Raw genomic sequence first — 18,581 nt, 5'->3', positions numbered from 1 at the left:
GTGCTTTGCTGCCAACAGCTTCAGGTGCACTGGCTTCCTGATTTTTTTTTCTTGGTAACAACTGAGATTCTCAACTGTATGGAGTTCTACTAGAGAAGCTGTCTAATACACACATACAGCAGGCTGGGCCATGTCTGTAGGGAATTTACTACCCCTGGAGCCCAGCAAGTATGTGCTATAGTTTATTGGATGTTTGTCTGTACCAGCGAATTATAAATTAAAAGACTGGAATGGAAGAAATGCCAACACTTACAGACACACAGACACACACAAAGAGGGGCGAGAGAGAGAGATTGAGAGGAGAGGCTGAAAACACTTAAATTAGTATTGATATCTCTGGCGTATCTGGGCATTCAGAGTGCTCTTCAGGCTCACTTTGACAATCAGTGATCCAAGGCGTACACAGAATTTCAAACATTCTTCATTTATCATTATTTCTTCTCATTCTCAAGCCATCTTGGCTGTCGTAGTGTAATATTCTGTAGCTTGACAAGCTGTGAGAGAATAATAGCATGGACTAAGAAACTTCGTCTGAGGCATGCATGACCTTCATCTTCCCTCAGTTTTTCTGTGTCCATGGCATTCAGGTTCCTAAGACATAGGAATCTATATGCTGCTGTGAAGATGTTTCCTAGATGGAGCCAAAGGGAAGAGCTAAGAACCAAAGACTAGAGTGCTGAGCCTTGGGTAACATCAATAGGACTTGGGTCTAAAGGCCAGTCAGTACAGGTCCCCAGCAGGAAGTACCCACTTTAAGGAAGTGGGTCCTGAGACCCCAGCTATGATTCACAATCACTTTGGCCAAGTCAGGATGGATGTCTGCACCTCCCCTCTGCAAACGTGTACTGCAGCTGTCAACTTCCTGATGGGTATACTGTAGCATGATGGAGGCTATAATTTCTATGTGGAAAGGAGCCACACCTACACGCTCCCTTCTTCAAGCGATTCTGGACTGACTCAGGGCTGGTTCTGAGACTAGAGGAGAGTCTTTGAGATTTCCAAAGAAAGGATGAGTGACCATTTAGAGGTAAGAGTGACCAAAGATCCCCAACTCAGGTGAGGAAACCAGAGTAAATGATCCCAATGCACAGATAGACACAATCCCTGTGTCCTCTGTAGATGGGGTGGAATTTCCATCTCCCTCCCAATTGTGGTCTGGTTTGTAATTTGGCTTCTCCAACAGCACAAGACAGAGTGACATGGCTGTGTTGAAGTGCTTGTGGATCCTAGCAGCACCAGTCTACCCTTTGCAACCATAGGTTCCCTGTGATGGGATCTATCCATGCACTGTGGTGTTTGTGCACCCTGAATGTTCACAAGTGGCCCCCAATCCTCAACATAATATAGCCTTTGGAAGCAGAATTTGTAAATTAATATGGCACTCCTATCCCCTTCAAGCTTCCAAATGAATGAGACACAGACTATGCTTTACTTAGTTAGCTTTGTGCAATTACTGAGGGATTACCCTTAATTAATATTTCTATTCGCTAGATTGTCTACTTCCCAGCTGTCTAGCCAAGTCTTAGCTGTTTGAATTTTCCCTGGATATTTCTGCCCCAGTAGTCTGTCCTGGGGTAGCATTTCACCTGGGCACATGCTCTTGGTCTATCATGGCTAATGAATACATAGCAGCACCAGACCAAGCCCTAACAGAATCTATGACAGGAGCTACATTGTAAAGGGAGCCCCCATGAGTACAATCACCGTCTTAATAAAGAGGCTGAATTTCCAGGTTCTTTAATGGCCATGAATGAACATAGGAATATGTGCCCATGGACTAGGAAAGGTCCTCACCAGTATTGCATCTTTGCCCTCAACACTCATCCTGTAGAACTATGGAAAATGAAAGCTTGCTCTTCAAACTAGCCAGTTATGTTATTACAGCTAATGACAGACACCCTAGAACATCTTAAGGTCATGTTGACCTTTGCAGTGTGACTGACTCTGGTAAGCTACAAATACAAGTGTCCTTGTCTGAGACAGGCACAGCAAGACCCAAGAGGATATAGAAATGTGACTACAGAGTCAGATGAATTGGTATAGCCAACAAGCCAAAGGTTGCCAATGGCCACCACAGGCTGATAATGCAGAAAATGAATTCTCTCTATCGACTTTCTGGAGGGGGTTAGCCTTGTTCAACAGTGTAAATCAGCTCTGCAAGACAGGAGATGTGAACTATCTTAGAGTGCTGAGGTTGACATGGTTTCTCATAGCAACTGCAGGAAAGTAACAAAAGAACAAGATACATGGGACAGAGCTCTGAGGTGCTGAGCTCTTTGTAGTTCTGGTGCCACCAGACATCTGTCCTGGGGCTCTGCTGGCTGAGAATGCAATGCTCAGGAAATGCTTCCTTGTTATAAGAGTATGACCATGAAGTCCTGCCCCTGTGCAGTCTCCTACTTTTGGTGATGAAGGTAACTCTTTGTCTTTCCCAGTTTTTCTCAGCAAAACCACACACAAGGACACAAGCTATTGACTGTTCATGTGCACTAAATGAGAAGAATCGAAGAAGAGACCTGGCCCATGCAAGGCGAGCCTCCATATAGACCATTGATATATCTACAGTTATACACACAACCCCTAAGAGACAGGATACATGAGGAACCCATCCCTGGACGTAACACACCCGTCAGCATCGCCTTCTGTCTAGGGCCATGGATTGACTAGCCAGGCCATCAGAAAGGGACAGGATAGACGTGGTGAATGTACTCTAGATACCAGCAGTGGCACAGGTTTCTGGACAAATATCTCAGAGGGCTCAGATTCTTTATGGTCCTTCTTGAGTCCCACTAGGAAGAACCTGGCTAGCCCATTATCCTCTCCCCTAGCCTTGATGTATTGGAAAGAGACACACCTACCGCTTAAGGTTTCCTGACTTAGGAGTCCAGAGGACACATGAAGGAGACCAGCACATGGCTGCCCATCCCCACATTATAACTCTAGAGAAGAAGGAACTGTACTACCAGCTGCCCACAGGTACCATACCTGAAATGCAGATAAGGTGCCTGCTGTTGGCCCCTTAGGCAATGCCTTCTACTTGAGGCCTCTGAATCCCTTCCTCATCTCTCTCTTAACACTCTAGAGGGTGGGTGGTCTAGCTGAGAAAGTTCTTCCTGCCTTGAATCTCTTGAGAGTATTTATGTGACATCAAGTACTCTTGTCCACTTAGAATGAGGTCTTTTAAAATGCAGCACAGGCAGCCAGTGTGCAAAATGACGTAGCTAGCGTGTTCCAGGGTCTGGTGACTGAACTTGCATGTAGACTAAGAAGCACTGGGGATGATTTGTAGTGGTGTGATCAGAAAGACCAAACAAAGCCCCCTTTCCTTTCCCCTCTCCCCCTCTCCCCTTCCCTCTTTTCCATCTCCTGTCTCCTTGACATCCTCCTCTTCCTCTTCCCCTTCCTCCTCCTCTCCCTATCCCACTTCCCCCCTCTTTCTTTCCTCCTCCTCCCCACTCAGTCACTATACAGTCTCTTCTGTTGGGTTGTCTTCCATATCGCCAGAGACATATCAGACTGCCCATTTAAAAAAAAAAAAAAACCTGTTACTCCTGCCCAGCGTGCAGGAGTCAGAGCAAAGGCCATGGCAAGCCTGGAAAGCTGCTATAGCAAACCAAAGGGCCGAAGCCCCACATGGAAGCCCAGTCTGCTCCTCCAGCCTTCCTTGTACCCAATCACAAGCAGCTGCAGAGGGTTTCCTCGTCATGGGAGATTATTTCTGTGTTTTTAAACTAGAATCCCAGAAGGGAACAGAACCACTTTGGAAGCATCACAGGGGACATTTGATTTAATTACACAGATGTCTTTCTTTCAATTTTATATTATAGATAATCCAGTAAGATTGTAGAGTCTAGAGTTTAAAATAATATCACCATATTGGCAAGGTACCTATTGGATTTGTAGAAATAATGCCTGAAAGACATTTCTAGATTCCAATGGGTGCACTTTATCAATCCCAATAACTCTTAAACCCTTCCTGGGTAGAGGACAGATTCACCTGGGCCACAGGTCAGAGTACTTGATGGCTTCTGCTACGCAGGTCAAGCTAAGGTACAAGGATGGTCTGGTGGTATTCTAGCTTCAAGGTAGCATGCCCTGCTTCTGTATTGCTATATTTAGACTCAAAGTTACTCAGCTAGTGACAGATTGTATGGAATTATTTTATGTCTTTCCTTTTTAAAACATTTTACGTTGAGGGTGTTTTTCCTATACATATGTCTATGCATAATATGTGTACCTGATTCCCAGGGGTGGGCAGAGGAAGATGTCTAATTCCTCAGAATGTAGATGATTGTGAGCTGCCATGTGGGTGCTAGGATTTGAACCTGTGTCCTCTGGAAGAACAGGAAGTACTCTTAACCACTTTGTCTTCTCTCCAGTCCCCTGTCTTGCTCAATGGGAAATAACTGAGACAAACAGAGCCATCTTTAGAGACTGCCTTCAGGGACTCAGGGAGACTTTGTGCTCCTTCTTAGCCAAGAGAAGTCAAGAAAGCTCCATGTTAGCCTTCTTGCTGCTCACTGAACATCCGTGCCCCAGCACTTTTGCTCATATGTGTTGCTATCTTGGTCACCAAGGTAACGTTTTTTCCTTGTTTGGCTTCATAATCTCATTAATAAAATAATTTTAAAATTGATGCATAAGGAAACTCTATTTTATTTGAATTTGAAGGAAAACACCAGGGCAGGCAAACTATAAACGTTGTCAGCTGCCAGGATGAAAGAGATGGAAAAGAGGTGCAGACGTGGCTGTACTTTTGCGTTGAGTCTAAGGAAGTATGTAGGTTCTGCAATGGAAGTCAGCAAGCAGGTGCATAGTGGACCAACAGCCCCATGGTAGAAGTGGAGAGATGAGCTTCAGAGAGCCAGTGAGAGGGAGCCATCATGGAAAACATCCCCAGGCTTTGGCCAATGTCCACAAGAGAGAGAGGGGGGGTAGCTTTTCTGATTTACTCAAGTCATGGTAAATTAGATGAACTGACTTATTTTCTCCCTCCTCCTTCCCTCCTCCCTCCCCCTTTCTTCTTCCCATCCTCCCTTCTTGGGATATCTGAAATGTTCAGGCAATGGTATGGCTGTCTTCCTGACTTCATATACAAAGCAGGAATATCTCAGTGTTACATCTTTGCAATTGCTCCTGTGTTGTGATTGGCTGGGTACAGAAAGTACTTGTGAATAATGTTGTGGTGATGCCTGCTGTTCCCCTCCCCCTTCCCAGGCTCTCCTCCAATCATAGCTCAACCAGGGCATGGAAGAACTGGAGAACAAAGCATTCTGTGAAGAAGGAATGTGGAGACCTAAGGACCAGAGGAAGGGCATAGTCTCCAGTACAACCCTTGCCCTACCCAAACAGCTGCCTTTCAGACCTTGCCTGAGAATTCACAGAACTGAGCTCTGTGGAGGAAGTCAAGAAAGCATAAGGGCTTATTTACCACCATGTCAAAGCCACTGGTGATGGGTCTTTTCCCACCCAACCCCCAATTCAAAAACACTCATTTATCTTTACTATTTGCTTGGAAATTTGAAATTTTTTGATGGGGAATCAATTAATGCTTTTTCTGCACAAAATGCTGACATTTTAAGGACAGCCTTTCTCTGTCCAAAATAAGGGGAAATAAATCAGGAGAAAAATGAGGAGATCTTAGACTATAAGGAAGAGCCAAGTAGATTTTTGTTTCAGTAGATCTGAACTGAATATGTATTTGTGTAACACACACACACACACACACACACACAGGAAACTGGCAGTTGTATGGCTATATTTTTACAGAAAATGGCATTGAATAAATTCCACATTTTTGTATGTCTGTTCAGGTTCAAAGAATTTCTATATTAAGCCGTGCAGATGAGTTCAGAACGCTCATGAAATTAGCAAATGCATCGCAATGGATACATTTTATCCTTGACATGGTCTCTTGGGAGACTTCTAGGCATTTCAATATGAAACAGGAGCAAGACATTCTCCACAGTGAACCCAGTTTTCCTCTGCAAACCTTCTAAGGCATATAATAATATTCATCCATGGTAGATTAACGGTCTGGTTTGTTTTATTGTGCAGAAAAAGAATGAGATAAATAATGGGCAATACTTCCAGCTGCCGAAACACAATTCAGCCCGTGTCACCGTGGGCAGTGCCATCTGTCTCAGCGCTTTATCCCATGTACGTCTTCCATGGAAGAAGGCAATGACTTTGTTTGAACTTCAGCTCTTGGGGCAACCCAATACTGTAAATCTTTCTGGACTGCTGCTTTTGTTGGGGGAGAATGATTCCAGAATGAGACTTGTACCAAGGGCAGTGCCAATTAGCAGCACTTCACTGGGACTGTGAGGTAGTCTCCAAGAACACTACACAAACAAAACTCAATCAATCAACTAATCAATCAATCAACCAAACAAGAGCCAGAGTCCCTATGATTGGCCCAAACTTGGTTAGCTCAGGCTGTCAGGCTCACTTCAGGCTTCCCTGGCTGCGGCCCCATTTTCTAGGTTATCCATGACATGACTTTGCCACTTTACTAAACAAAAATAGATCTCCCTCTGGTGGTCTGTGCATTTGTTCAGATTCCAAGGGATGACGACGTAGACCATGGGAGATATGGACAGAAGCCTAAAGACTTGCATTAATTCTTGCCTTGTCTTTCCTGTGGGGGCACTGAGGCACATTTAGGGATCCTCCTTGGGGTAAGGCTGACATTACTCTCCTGAGGTACTCGATAGTTTGAAGGACAATATCAGGAAGACACATTGAGAACTATAAAGTCCGCCAAATTGTTTCTCCTCTCACCCCCTTTCTCACTCTCTCTCTTCTCCCTTTTCCTCTCCTTCCCCTCTGTGTGTGTGGGGATGAGTGAGGTATATTTATATGTGTGTACTTGTATCTCAGAAATACCAGTAGAACTTTCCTCTTATACATCAGTAAGTCAGAATGTAGAATTTCCATTCCTCAAAATGTGACATTGGATCTCAGAGAGACCTGTCACTTCCCTCCTCATTTCAATGGGCAGGGTACTCCAGGGAGAGTGGCCATTGTCAGTGTCACTTATAGACAGGTACGCTTTCTGTCTGCTTTTTTGGCTGAGATTTAAAGGAAAATTTCAAATTTAAATCACCATATATAATATATCTCTATCTATCTGACACAATGGGCCTTGTCTGCCTTTTGGCAAGTTGGCAGATCTTCCTGGAAGCATGTCTGTTAGATGATTCTGGGATGGTAAAGGAGGAACAGACATTTAATTGTAGGAAATGAAATCAAGCTTTGCCTTCAGAGACCAGCAAGATCCAAAGTTTGAGCCTATGGAACTTCAGACAAGCCCAGAGGATGACAGAAGCAGCCTGCATTTTCTGACTGAAAGACAAGATAGTTAGGGCCAAGACCAGAGGGACTGTGGAGCACTGATGTCCTAGACTCTGTCCACTGAGTTCTATAGTGGAAGCCACAAGGATTCATGACTTTTTATGAGCACTGACTGATTACCCTAGAAGGGTTACCCCATTGGCACCCTCTGTGTCAACTATATCCATGTTTTAATTTTGACTTTAACTGCCTTCGTCCTGTGATCCCCTTAAAATGTAACTGTATAAAGACCCCTAAGGCTCCAGTGACTTCTACTTCTAATGTAGAAGTAGAAAGCTGGGTTTATGCTCACATCACCATGAGCTGAGGCTGCTCTCAGAAAACAAAAAGATATAAACATTGCATGAGACAAGAATTCAGCCTGCTTCCCTCTATTGCACACAGCAAACTCTGGGGGTTTAGCAGTCAGAGAGACCAAATTCAGTTAACCAGCTCTTTCCTGGAATATGACTGCTCCATTGTTGCCAGATCTTTTATGTGCAATTATTTACAGGACACTCCACTGCAGGCAAGGAGACCTAGAAAGAGACTCCTTGTGCAGATTTTCTGCAGGCAGGGAACCTGGGACAGAGTAAGTCAGGTGAGCAGCTCTTAAACTTGAGCCCAGCCATAATTGACCAGTTGCCTAGCAGCAGAGGTGGGGCTGGGAAATGAAACCCATGGCTTTAGTTCTCCTGTTCTCCCTTGACTGTTCTTAATGTTCCCCACATTGTGATGACAAATGCTTGTTAAAAGGGAGCACAGGTGTGTCATACTGCTGTTCTCAGGTTAGCCATTACCTGACATTGAGGAGGAAGTAGGCTACCTCACAGTTTCTCTAGATCCTCAAAGGTGTTCCCACATTAAAATCCAGAAGCCTGCAGCACTTTGCTCAGAATGGTGAAGAGAGAAAGCCACAGATAGGACCATGAGAGTTTAAACTGTTTGATTGGGTTTCAACCCCCCTCCCCCCCCCCCACACCACCCAAGCCACAGTTCAAAGCATGCAGCTTAGTGCTTTTGTATATTCATGGGTATGTGTGAGAATCAGCAGTTGGTTCTAGAACATTCCTAGCACCTCAAAAGAAATCTGGTTACCTTTCCTGTTACCCCTCTGTCTCAACTTCCTCTCTTCCCACCTTAGTTATTTGTATAGTTTGCTGTGACAAAACACAGGGATACAAGCAACGTGAGAACAGATTCTCTTGGCTAACATAAGGGTGTATCCATCATCTGGGAAACTATTGAGGCAGCTGGTCACACTGTCCTGGGAGTAAAAAGTGATCATTGCTGGTGCATAGCTCCCTTGTATGCAGGCAGAGACATAAGCTCTCCTGTAGATTGGGTCTGCAATGAACCTGAGCAAGATAATCCCTCCCAAGCACGCCCAGAGGTTAACCTAATCTAAATAATTCCTCACACCTGTGAGGCATGCCTCCTAAAGGCTTCCCAGACCTGTCAAGTTGAGAGTCAATACTAGTCATCACGCACACACCCCTCTCTTTGATATTCACCAATGTCTTGTCACTGTAGACTTTTCTACTGTGGACTTTCACATGTCTGTGGTCATATAGCACATGTGCCTTTCTGGGCAGCTGCTGTCATTGAATGTGTTGTTTACAGGGGTCATGGATGTTATAGCATATAACTGGGCTTCATTTCTTTAGAGGCCAAATAATATCTTGCTGCACAGGTGCATGGCACTTCTTCATGTGTTCATCAACTGATGTAGGCTCTGGTTATATAGAGAGATCTTGGGTATTTTAACCAATGCTGTTATAAACATCAGGACACAGATTCCTGCCTGTATAAATAAGGTTTTTTTTTCAAGTTGGGGAAGCATATAAAAAAATCCCGAGCTTTTGGCTCCAGGGCACATGTGTGTTTTGGGGAGCTACCTGACCATTTCCAAAGTGGCTGCGCTATTTTGCCTTCTCAAAGAAATGAATGGGAGCCATGGTCAGTTGGGCAGATTAAAAAGTTCTCAAGTGTGCACTCTACCTCACTCCTTCCTGCGTATCCTTTTACTAAGCCAGAAGCACAAGGACACATGGACTCCTTGTCTTCTTATCACCAAGCCCCCTGGGTAGACCTGAGGCATCAATCCTTCAGAGTAGAGAGCCATTACTGAAGAGTGCACTCACTGGTGCAAGAGTATTCACTGGTCATGCGACAAGGTGGGCCAGGCACTCACCTTGTGTTTTTCACAGTGCCTTAGACTCTGATCGCTGCATGGATCTTCACAGACACCTTTTATCTGGAGTCAGCTGACTTTCAGACGTTCCCCTCTGAGTGACTTTTCAAAGAATGTGGCATTGGGAGGGCGGGTGCACACACAGTTTTCTCCTCAGACCACTGGGATAAAGGGCTAGAGAGATGGCTCAGTGCTCTTTCAGAGGCTCTGAACTGAGTTCCCGGCACCACATCAGGTGGCACACAATTACCTATGACTCCAATTCTGGGGGACCTGACACTCTCTTCTCCCCTCCACAGGTACTCAGACACATTTACTCAAATGTGCACCTAAGTTTTAAAAAATTAATGAGCTGATTGATTCAAAATGAATGCCAGTGCATGCATCTTTCATTTTCTCAGCCTACAAAGGTTGAACATCACATCAGGGAGTTTAGTCAACTAGTTCAGCACCGCCCCCTCCCCCCCAGTAGACGGAGAAGATGCTGGGATTCATATTCTGATATCTTAATTAAAGCCCTAATGATCATACTTGGCACACCGGTGTTGGCCTTGGATGATGTTTTCGTTGGCTGAAAATGTTAAATTTGAGATCTAAGGCTCTGGCAGATTGTTAGTTGAAATTAAGCACTAAGACTTTCTACTCCGGAAATGTCTCTCATGCTCTGTGGTACTAAGCAGGATCTCTGCTGGGTGCTTTGTGGCATTCTTAGAGTGTGCTTCCAGATCACTCTGGTAATACCTCTGTGAAATGCTAGCCTATGGCACCCACTGATCAATATCACAGGAATCCATATGTTTTCCCCTCCGAAAGCTTGAGGGTAAACAGTTTCACTTCGGTAGACCATATGGGCTCTTCCACAATTACCCAGAGGTGATGGATGGCTCCCTGCTATGAAGACAAAGGTTGAGAAGGGAATCATCTTTTTAACAACTCAGCTTGGAGATGAATTACATGGTAAAGAACATGGCACAATGATCCCTCTGAGCTCTTGCTGGAAAGAGCCATGTTCAGCAGCATCAGAGGACCACTGCATCCCACAAAGAACCTGCACTGGAGGCACGACACGGGAGGTAAGGAAACGGAGGGAGTAGGAGGCCTGGGAAGAGGATAATTGTCCCACTTCTAGGGCAGAGCGAGAAGAAGGGATGGCCTTATATGAACAAAGGAATGGCTACATATGAGGGGAAGGTGAGCCCATGTGAAGGGAGGGTAAGCTCATGTGAAGGGAGGGGTGAGTTCATGTGAAGGGAGGGGTGAGCCTATGTGAAGGGAGGGGTGAGTTCATATGAAGTCTCAGTGCCCTCCATGTGTGAGCACAGTGAGCAAGTCAGGCTCTGAACTGGAGCTACCTAATAGCAGCAGCTACAGAAGTTCTTTGTAAGATGCAAGAATTCTGCCTCCATGCTTGCTGCAGAACACCCATTACTCCCTAGTCATTTAACCCTATGAGTTTCTTACGCTACCCCTCATCCATACTCTGCATATAGAATGTTTTCCTTGAGGTCTGATTACAGATTCAAACTTGGGAACCATGATGCTGCATCTTGCTACAGTTCATGCATACAGGACCCATGCCAGAACTAGACACTAGGCTCTGTTGGAGGTCCTGGAACATCATAAGCTTTGTAACAGCCAAATATCATACAAACAAGATTAGACCCAATGTGTCCATCTGGAAGGTTCTGGTTTGAACAAGACCTAAGAAAATAAGATGGATACCTTTGGCTAATATCAGAGGTGCAGATGGATGGAGAGGTGCTTGGGTATCCAGGAGAAGCTAATGTGAAGTCAGAAAGGACTCCAGAGATGTGATGGAGACTCCAACAGAAATGTAGAGGGGTGAGGAGGGAGTGCATTGCTATCAGCAGCAATAGCTCTGCTCTGAAAATCAATGTCCATCTGGGCCAGCCACGGTCTGAACAGGCCATGTTCTGTTTCTATTGGCATACAGTTAAGATTCCCAGGTTTTGATCCAGCTTCTTGTTATTTGGAGACACTTAAAAATTAGATGACTTTGACTCTAGAGCTCACAGATAGCACAAACTTGGGAAAGTCTGTACGTGTGTGTGTGTGTGTGTGTGTGTGTGTGTGTGTGTGCACACGCACGCATAACATATATTACTAATGTATACCTCAGATGTTTGAAGTCTGCTCCAGAGATTATTTTCAGCAAGTTTGAATTCTGAAAAGAAGTGAAAGTATCGGATGGAAAGTTCTGGTCAAAGATTCTATACAACTCCAGGTCTGTCTAGGCCATAACTCCAGCTTCCATGGAGGCTGAGACAGGAGGATGGCAAATTCAACGATTGAATAAGCTGCAGTTCAAGGATAGAGTGAATGGTTCTGTCTAAGTTGACTTTTAATAAGATGAGGCTATAGCTTTTTGGGAGAATACTAGTCTAGCATGAGTGAGGCCATTCGCTCAGTCCTCACTGCTACTCACATTTGTAATAATAATAATAGCTTTTATAGAAACAAATGAAAGAAATTGTCATTGTGAGTGTGTGAACTCCGAAATGAGTCAAGCAAACACTATTCCTCGAGTCAGACCCGTGAAAACGATTCAGACTCTGAAAGCTGCTTCTGCAAGACTGAACAGCACAGACCAACCCTGTCCAGGCCTTATTTTTGTAGCTTCCATTGTTTGTGTTATGGTCGCTTGGTCTCTGAGCATATAATTGATGAATGAGACATCCACATTCACACGAGCTCTATTGTAATTAGGCCTACTCCCCAAGCTTAATGAGCTACAGAAATGTGAAACTGTAAAAATAGTAAAATAGTGTTTTGACATTTTTTCCGGCCATATTTACACCCTGCAGCAGTGATAAATTTCAGTTAAGCAAGAGAGACAAATCCTGAAGACAGCCAGAGTTAAAGACTTCAAGCGTCTTCTCTCTTCATTTTCAATAAAATAAAAGCAGTATAGATCACAAGGAAGTGACAGCTTGCTTTGCTGACTGGTGCATTATATTCTTGATTCAGTGAGCACACAGGACCTGAAAATATTAATGCTTCCAGGTAAAGTCCAGGGATCAAGACAGGGACCAGCCACCTTCTCGCTGGTGAATTGTTCTACATGGTTGCTGGCTTCCCTTGCTTATTTGGTTTTTGCAAAGCTAGTGTGACTTTCTTACATGACCAACAGAATGTAAGAGTGGGAACTGCAGCATTCTCAGTGAGGCCTGCACGACCTCCCAGTGTGAATGCTCTCCATTCTCACATACAATGACTGTACCTGAGTCCTAACCTCAGTCCCTGTTCTAAGCTAGGCTCCAAACAAAAGATGATTTTAGAATACCTCAACTGAGGTTGGAGAGATGGCTCAGTAGTTAAGAGTATTGATTATTCTTGCAGAGGATCTGAGTTCTGTTCCTAGCACCCATATCAGACAGTTCAAAACTAACTGTATCTCCATCTCTGGGGAAGTCGCACTTCTCTAGGCTCTGAGATGCCTGCTATCACATTCACATAACACACACAACACACAGAGAAACACACAATCACACATAAATTTAAAAATAAAAAAAAATATGTTTTTTTTTAAAAAGCCCTAGCTATTCGTAGAGATGGGCACCAGGTAACAACTGGAGTTTGCGGATTAATTAATTCACTTGAATTTTTCTGTGCTTGAAAATAAGACTCTGCTACAATCAACCAAGACATGCTTTTCCTTGTCCAAGTTAAGGAGGAGAGTTAGCAGGAAAAAAACAAAACAAAACTGGACAGGCATATGGGAAAGGATGCAAACGAGACATGCAAATAAATACAGGAGTGTATGGCAGGGCTCCACACTGAAAGTTACCACCAGGTTATACTGCTGCTTCTAAACTTACAGTACAGAGACAAACTGGAGATTTGCTTAAAAGTATAAATTTCTAAAATATGCGGCACTGCTGGGGTACTTTCCTGTCAGGCTGTAATTGCTCTCCAGTTGATATTTCACGTCTAATTAGCTTGGCTCCTTCAGAGGCTGTAGAAAGTTCTGAGCAGGCAAACTTGGTTATAATATGCTCCCTGGTTTCCAGATAAAAAGGTCACATAACCAAGGGTCGATCTTAATCAGCTCTGCCTCATTTCATAGTTCATCATCTTTTGAAACGTCTCAGCAGGGAATGTCGACAGAACTCCTATTGTTTATGATTGTGGTGGTTTATATTTGTATTAAAATTGTTATGGTTTGCTTAGGTTCAGATAACTTGTTTGCTTTGCTCTCATTATTGAATAATGAGTTTAAGAACATTGAGAATCTTCTGTAGGCCCATTACGTTTCTCCTCTTTGTTTGCTTTTATTCTAACTCTCTATAAGAAAACCAAAAGCTGACACTATTTCTCATTTTATTTCTTTATACTATGGACTAATTTCTGCCTGCATGCAACCTATACTACTCAGTCTTTCCTCCACCTGAATATTTGGAGCTAATGTCATTAGGAGGTGCTTAAGATCACAGAAGGCTGTAAAGTTTGTTTGTTTGACTTCCCGATATTATAATTTAATTACAATATTTTTTTCATTCCCTCTGAACCCTCCCACATATCACTCTCTACTCTCTTTCAAATTCATGACCTCTTTTTCACCTATTGTTATTGCATCCACATATGCATATACAAACATATCTTTTTAAATACAATTTGCTCAGCCATATAATGTTACTTGTATGTATATTTTCAGGGCTGTTTCAGTGCCCTGGCTGCACTAGACAGCCAATTGGTGCTCTCTTCCCAGGAGAAGGCCACCTCTCCTGCTCTCAGCTTTTCTCTGTTGCCTGTAGTCCTTTGTATGGTGTTGAGGGCTCTTGACATTGCCCTCATCGACTTTGCATTGTCCACAGGTGTCATCCCCGTTCAGTTCATATTTAGATAGTCATGCTAGTGAAACTTTATGGGTGAGCTTTTGACATTACCAGGAGACACAATCTCATAGCATAATTCCCTCATCCTCTGGCTCTTACAATACCCCTCACGCTTCCTCAGTGTTCTCTGTGTTGGGAGTAATTTGTAGATGTATCCATTTGGATTGGGCTCCACAGCTCTATCTACATTTCCATTGGTTGTGGTTTTCTTTTGTAGTACTTATCTGTTGCAAAGGGAAATATCCTTGATGAGGATGGAAGGCTACAGCCATCTGTAGTGTAAGATTAAATGTTTAGATGGCTATAGATTCTCCCCTGATAACCATGACTTCAATATTGAGTAGTTGGCTAGGTTTCCAGTACCATGTGTGATTTCCCTCTTGTTGAACAGGTCTTACGTCCAGGTAGAGAGCTGTTGGCTGTTGCCAAAGTAAGTGATCTGGCAATGTTGTGCTGAATTGGAAAGGATGATCAGTTTTTTGAAGTGCATAGAGTTAAACGCCAAAGTTTGTCTGAAGGGATGATGTCCTAGCAGTGATGGGATATTAGTCATGAAGTTACCCGTAAAGATGTAGTAGTAGTAATGGCATGTTAATCATGGATTGACCTGTAAGATACAGAGAATGAAATAGCTTACAGACTTTGAAGAAGTGACTCTTAAGCATTTTGAGATGACATTATTGTAGGTAACTTTAGTTCAGTTAGTTTAGCAATGAAGGTCTTCTAACAATGGTTGATGTGACTGTCACTTGATTGGATTGATGGATCCTTTGCTATAGTGATGCCTGCATATGAATTTTTGGCTGTCTTGCGTCCAGGGTAGTCCAAACACACTCTGAAGGAGAGTGTTTGGTGCCTTCTGTGTTGGGTTATCTCTGTGGATTAAGGTGCTTTTTCTGAGTGCCCTTTTCAGTGAATGATGCCGTGAGAATCTCTCTCTCTCTCTCTCTCTCTCTCTCTCTCTCTCTCTCTCTCACACACACACACACACAAACACTCCTAAATCATTGTCTCACTGTATGTATCAAGGCAAAAGCATCACCTCCCTGAAGCCACTTCTACCAGATCTGAATAGTTACGTATCTATTCTTCCTGTAGCAACACAGCTCTCCCTCAGGGAACTCCTTAATGAAGCATGTCAACACTACAGACCATGTTCACTATGTTGTATTGCTACAGTCGAAAATACTACTCATGTTTTTGAGGTTTGACAGATTATAAAAATAAGAGAGATCTCTGCTTTTGCCATTTATACACGGATGTTATGGAGAAGTTTAAAACTTTGGAAACTGGATGCTGATTTAATAAATATATGTATTTTCTATTGGCAAATATATTGGAAAATATATTGGAAGTTGCACATATACATATAGCAACACGTCTTCATAAACACCCCCTTTTGTATGGAGAACTGTAGAAAGCCTACATTTTTCTACTAAAATTGAAAATGGAAGTCCCTGTTGTTTAGAGCTCTGAAATGAAAGGCCTCACACTCAATTCCCCTAGGAAGCTTGCTGGAGGCATCTGGCATCTCTGAATTTTAATAACCCCTTTTATAAAAGTTTTCCCTTTTGTCACCCACACAGAATATGAGTGTCTGTGTTCAAGCTCTCCCCCCTCCTCTTGCATCTCTGCCTTCTAGCCTGAGGCTTAGTCAGTTCTGCCCCCCAAACCTTCCAGGTCCTTTGATAAACACTCCCTAGGGGTTCCTGCATGCTCAGAAACTTCCATGGTTAGTGTGTGCCTCTTCCTTCTCTGAAAAGATGAAACTGAAAAATATATTAAAGGAGGGAAAGAAACAAATCTAGCCTAGCAGGTTGTCAGCCTTCACACCAGAGGGGAACACACTCCAGAGACAGGGAAACTTGGCTTCAAATAAACCTTGTATTCCGAAGAAGAAATGGTGCCTCCTTAATTCCTTTCATCTGTTTGCGGAAAAGCATCATGTGACACTGTGGTGTCCCATGAAGCAGATTGATTCTCTAGAAGGCCTGCTTTTCCCAAGCTGTCCCATTTGGAAGTCAGGGCCTGAGGCCTTGCATTGGCGATGATGTCACAGGACATGTGCTGGGAGGAAGATTAGTGTCACTGCGTCTCAAGGCTGACATGTCAGGACAACATCAACTACGCATGTGTGCTGTTACCCGCCACCCAGAACCTGGGCAATGTATAGGGACATTTGGTTTGTGATTTGAGGGAACCCAAGAAAATTGTGTCTGAGCGCTTAGACATGCTCCAAAAATCCCTTGTCATTTTAATGTTTTATGAATCTGTTACCACTTTTTAAGTTTATTGCTCTATCTTTGTGAGGATTCAGGGAGGGCATTGAAAGATCCTGACAGAATGTAAAAGGACACAGAAGCCCTGAAATTGGCAAGATAGACGTCAGTGTTAGCAGAACTAGCTTCACTGATTTAGAAAAATAGAGGTGCACAATCCTCTGGCCACTCCTTGAACCTGTGTGTCTGCCAATGTTTTGACCGTTCCTTGAACCCAGGTGTGTGCCCACTGCTACACCTCACTGCCAGGTGTTTGTGATATTGGTTGCTGGGAAAGAGTCGAAAAATCTCCCCAGCAACCACAGCCCGGCCAATCCTGAGTTGCTACACCTGCACCAGACTCTTTCCTTGTACCCCTCCCATACCCATTTCTTGAGAATAACCATTGTTTAGATCTGGAATTCCCCTACTCCCCCCTTCTCTTTTCTCCCCTGAGGGCCTATAAAAACTGGGACCTCTTTCCTCTCGAGGTCGACTCCTCCTCTACCCCTGCGTGGGATATGAGTCGTCCCCAGAGCGACTGGCTTTCCCCGAATAAAGCCTCATGTGGTTTGCAACAAGCTCGGTCTATCATGAGTTCTTGGGTGTCCACTATTGTCCTGAGGCCTGAGTGAGGGGCTCCTCTCAGAGTCTTTCAGCATATGTCTTAGTCACGGTACTATTGATATGAAGAAGCTGTGTCTTAGTTAGGGTTTTACTGCTGTGAACAGACATCATGACCAAGGCAACTTGTATAAGAACATTTGAGTGTGGCTGGCTTACAGGTTCAGAGGTTCAATCCATTATCATCAAGGCAGGAGCATAGCAGAATCCAGGCAGGCATGGTGCAGACATAACTGAGAGGTCTGCATCTTCATCTGAAGGTTGCTAGTGGAAGACTGACTTCCAGGCAGTGATGGTCTTAAGCCCATGCCCACAGTGACACACCAATCCCAACAAGGCCACACTTCCTACCTAGTAGTGTCACTCCCTGGGCCAAGCATATGCAAACCTTTATAGACCTCATGACCAAGGCAACTTTTTTTTTTTTTTTTTTGGTTTTGGTTTTTGGTTTTTTGGCTTTTGGTTTTTCGAGACAGGGTTTCTCTGTATAGCCCTGGCTGTCCTGGAACTCACTTTGTAGACCAGGCTGGCCTCAAACTCAGAAATCTGCCTGCCTCTGCCTCCTGAGTGCTGGGATTAAAGGCATATGCCACCACACCCAGCTCCAAGGCAACTCTTATAAAGAAAGTATTTAATTGGTCCTTGCTTACAGCTTCAGAGGTTTCATCTACTACTGTCACGGGCAGAGAACATGCAACACACAGGCAGACGTGACGATAGAATAGTAGCTTAGTGTTCTGTAGACAGCAGGTAAAGAGAATCACTAGGCCTAGCTTGGGCTTTTGAAACCTCAAAGCCACCCCCAGTGGCACAGCACACTTCCTTCAACAAGGACCCTCCTCCTACTCCTTCTCAAGTAGTGCCACTTGATGACTAAGCATTCAAATCTATGAGGCTATGGGAGTCATTATCATTCAAACCACCACACAACCTATGAGCATTATACAGAAGACAATTTTGATAGTTCATCCTAACCTTCCCCTTGTTTGCAGCTGTGTATTTGATGCTCATTGCCTGTGAATGCAAGGGCATGCCCCTGTGCATCTCCCTTCTCTCTGCAGGGATTGCAGCTACTTTGTTTGTTTGGTTTTTTTACATCAGTTCTGGGGATTTAGTGACTTAAACTCAGGTCCCCATGCTTTCAAGACAGGGCTTTATCCACTGAGCCATCTCACTAGTCTTATTATCAACTTTGGATACTAACCTGTGTTATCTTCTTACCTCCTTGGATTTTAGGAACAATGACAAGACTGAGCAATGGTTGTCAAGTGAAGAAAACTTTTGTTATTGACCCCAACTGGGAAAAAATGGGGA

At 43.8% G+C, this 18,581-nt stretch overlaps 1 long non-coding RNA gene across 1 annotated transcript in view; it reads right to left on the bottom strand.

The window, feature by feature from the left end:
* Positions 1 to 315: 315 nt before the first annotated feature.
* Positions 316 to 18,581, bottom strand: part of LOC110308610 (uncharacterized) — a 42,441-nt gene continuing 24,175 nt past the window's right edge. The window contains exon 6 of the long non-coding RNA XR_002379578.2: positions 316 to 494. This is a non-coding gene — a long non-coding RNA (uncharacterized LOC110308610). The remainder of the gene's footprint in view (positions 495 to 18,581) is intronic.

Source organism: Mus caroli, unplaced genomic scaffold (genome assembly GCF_978045245.1).
Source record: "Mus caroli unplaced genomic scaffold, Mus_caroli_1 scaffold_15, whole genome shotgun sequence".
Taxonomy (NCBI): Eukaryota; Metazoa; Chordata; class Mammalia; order Rodentia; family Muridae; genus Mus; species Mus caroli.
The sequence above is the reverse complement of the archived record's forward strand: the minus strand, read 5'-3'. Positions and strand labels throughout refer to the sequence as shown.